We start from the raw sequence: 3,912 nt of genomic DNA, 5'->3' as shown, positions 1-3,912 counted from the left end.
CTCTGCTTAGAAGGCCAGCATCCCGGCGTCGCGTCTTCACTGTTGACATTGAGACTGGTGTATCCCATGTCATCTTCATATTGACAGCTTTTTGATCCAAGCCCCCTTCGCCAATGGCAGGTTGACAGAACCACCTGTCTGGGAATACACGCCACGGATCAACACATGCCATGTGGTGAAAGGTAGGGACATGATGGGGAAGTCTTACATACAGTCGGCTGCATGACATTGCAATTCGTGTACTGATGTAGGCATCTATCAGATTCCGATTGGCATTATGCTGCATTCCAAATTAATGCAAGTAACCATGTGTACAGTGTAAACATATACCATCCAATACAATTACAGTTTTAGAGGAACGCTAACAATACTGGTTTCCCTGGTTTAAATGTAGTGTATAGAAAGGACTCAAATATGACAAAAAAAATACAGTTCAAATCATGAGAACTTTGTGTGTGCAATAATGTGCTTATGTGGAACTCCAAGGTCATCTCTAAACACCTTCTGTTGCTTATCTCGCTCGCTCAGCTGTGGCAACGCACCTCTGTCATGTGCTCAAATGTCATTTGACAGAGGCAATACATTGGTGCCGGGACAGGCGTAAAAGCAGAGACAAACCATGTTTCCATCCACAGAGTAAAGTCATGGCGTAAAAAAAAAAAAAAAAAAAAAAAAGGTGGAGTGTCAGAACAATTTTATAAATGTAAAAAAATATAATTGTCATGCAAATTTTATAGTAGTCGCATGAAAATCCGTTGCCCATTGGAATGGAACCTAGCTACAGATGCCTATAATGTCATTTCTGGCCACGGGAGCAGACTTTCACTGTTCCTAGTATCAATCACTGGGGCTATTTTTAGCACAGCCAGGCTGTCATGTAAAAATATTCCCAGCGTGAAATAGTTCAGTCGTTCTGATTATGACATCATGCCGCAAAATTTCTCCCAGCGTGAAAATGTTCCCAGTTCAATAACTGCACGCGCATCTCTTTATGTGGATGGCTGAGCTTGTGCGGATGTCTCGCACATCTCCCTCGACCTCGAAAAACGTCTGTTGGTAGTACATGCATTTGCTTCACACATCTGCCAATCAAATGGTGGCTAGGATATGGACCTGACTAATTAGTCGAAGTGCTGCGATTTTTTGAGATTGCAAAGACTTGGGCACAACGTTTTCGATTGACAGTGCATATATTTGTTTGATAGTTAGCTCGACAAACAAGTTAAAACCACACACCTCTGAGAACAAGTCATCTCGACCAATTTACAGCTAATTATGCTATTAAGCTAGATAAATCAAGGGCAAGGGGGTGTGAAACATCTGCACGAACTCAGCCATCCACACAGATGTGCATGCAATCATTGACTAGGGAAAATGTTTACAACATTACATCACAATCTCAACACAATCAGAAAGAATAGGAACTACTTCATGCTGGGAAGACCTTGAAGTGACCTCTGGAATACAAACACAGGTGAAGTATGTTAATCTATAGAGAGCGATACATATTATCTACGGCGGCCATCTTGGAAATACAGTAATAGCTGATTGGATGACAGAGCAGAGATTTGGTAATGGCAGAGATGCATTTAAAGACCTATAAATAACCACTGTGAAGGAAGGCTTTCATTTGAAAGTGAAATGAAACTGCCTCCACTCTCTAAAAGGCTGACGGAATGTTGCATAGCTTGGATTAATTCTCAGTGAATTAGTTTGTGGCGGCCCTTGGAACAGCCTGACAATTACCTATATCAAATATGACAACTACTGAGATACTACTGAGTACCATTAGCAAATTTCTGTAGTTTTCATATTTGATATAGGCAATTGTCAGACAGTCCCCTGAACCTACATGGCAAAATACACTGCAACAGAGAATGAATGGAAAACAATGTATGTGGTTACAGATGCAGCTTTAATGATGTAGGCGTACAGAATGAACACCACCTACAGAAAGGACAGACGAGCACGGCGGATGAAAACCAACGAGTGTCATGTGCTCGTGTGGCATCTCAGCTGAAGTATCCTATGACGGTTACAAGTCCTATTGTATATCACCGGGGAAACTTTGAGCCGTTTTGCAGCGGGCTTTGTTAGCAGGGGTCGACCATTCTGAACGAAGCCCCGGCTGTTAGCCACATTTAGCTGCTAATCCTGTTTATCATCACACAGGATAGGGTTCTGTTGAGACAGGCTTCAGCCAAGTGGGGTAAAGGACCTCCAGTCTCATTATGGATGAAAAATGTGTAACTAATACTCAAGTGTGCGTTTTTGGCCTTTTTGCACAACTACTTACACCATTGAGTAATATAACACTAATTGCGTCACCCAATGTCATCATAGGGGCCTTTTGGGCCGCCATTATCAACTTCGCCATTATCTTAATGGTACAGCAAAAATGAATGGTGCTAATTGCTAAAACAGCTCGTAGTTCATCTGATCAAGTAAGCAAATTGAGTGTGGCCTTTTCATTTACTTCGACACAGATGGAAAAAGTAAAGTGGTTATGACTAATATTTACTGCAAGCCAGGTGAATAATGACTGAAATAAAATCTATCAAAAGTAATAATTCAAATTTTTGTCCAGCCATCAGCATGATAATGGTACAACTGATTTGAAACGTAAGTCTTCAGGCACATGTGGCAAGTGTTTTCTCCTCTCTAGCAATTTCTAGCCATGCGACAGTATTCTGAGGTGATGTAGAGGCAACCTCACTGTGTGCTTCCCAGCTTCTCAAGTGACACATTACAAAAGATGAATCAACAAGATGAAAATGGAAAGGGGCAAGGGACACGCAGGCACTTTTTGGGCAATTACTCTCCCTCCCCTTTCCCCAAACAGTAACTCTGCTGCTGCAAGTTTCACTTTAATCCATCAAGGACGACACAGAGGACTCCCATTCTGGCAAAGTGGGAAGGATGAAAACAAGTCTTTAAACCAATGAAGCGTGATACAGTATGTACTCAACGACAGTAACTGATCCATGGGGGAAAAGCTGTATTTCATGTAATACATCAGAAACTCGCCTGTTGTCTGTCCATTAACATCTCCATTGGCAGTAATAAACTGTGAAATGCTGGCAAGTCTGACAAACATTTTCACTAGTACTTAAGAAAATAAAAAGATAACGGGGGGGGGATGACAGGCATTAATCCTCAAGGTGAAGAGGCCATTTCAGCAGCATCACTCAGCGCTACGTCAAAACCGCTAGGCCAACATCGTTCTGTGACTGCGCTTTTCCTCCAGCAATAAACACAATAACAGTGCAAGTCAGACCAAATGAGTTCACCAAAGAATAGCAAAACAAAAAAAATCAAATTGAGAAAATGCTTCCTTTTCATGCTCATGTTACAAGAAACTGTTTCCGAGTGCTTGCCTTGCTTCCCAGGGGAATTGGAGGATACGACCCTGACATGTAATCTCATGGTGAGGGACTCTGAATCTGATGGATGGGATAGGCAGAGCCGTGGAGAGCATTGGTGCCCCCTGTGAGGGGGAAAAGTATGCAGTAAAACCTGTAGCATAGAATTTGAATTGGAGCAGCGCTTTCACTCAATTAAGGTGGAAAACCTGGAGTGGTTGCGTTTTTTGTTCTGTGATTCTTCATTTAATTCGTAATTATAAAGCCAACTTAAATGAAGTGGATTCTTTGTGTGTTTTCATGTGGCATTTAAGGAATTTCATGGATCTTCGAGCCAACTGAGCATAACAAGTGAGTCAATATCCCAGCGTTCTCCAAAACTATGACGGTATTCCATACTAATGGCTTCTTTTGAGCACACGCATTGTTGACGCTGAAAAACTGAACAATTTGTGAGTGCTTAAGCTCACTCGAGTGCCATCTCATCAGATGAATACTAATTAGCTTCATTTCACGACTGGCCCCTAATGACAGTGATATGCCACAATCT

Source organism: Salmo trutta, chromosome 5 (genome assembly GCF_901001165.1).
Source record: "Salmo trutta chromosome 5, fSalTru1.1, whole genome shotgun sequence".
NCBI lineage: Eukaryota > Metazoa > Chordata > Actinopteri > Salmoniformes > Salmonidae > Salmo > Salmo trutta.
Note: the sequence above shows the minus strand (reverse complement) of the source record.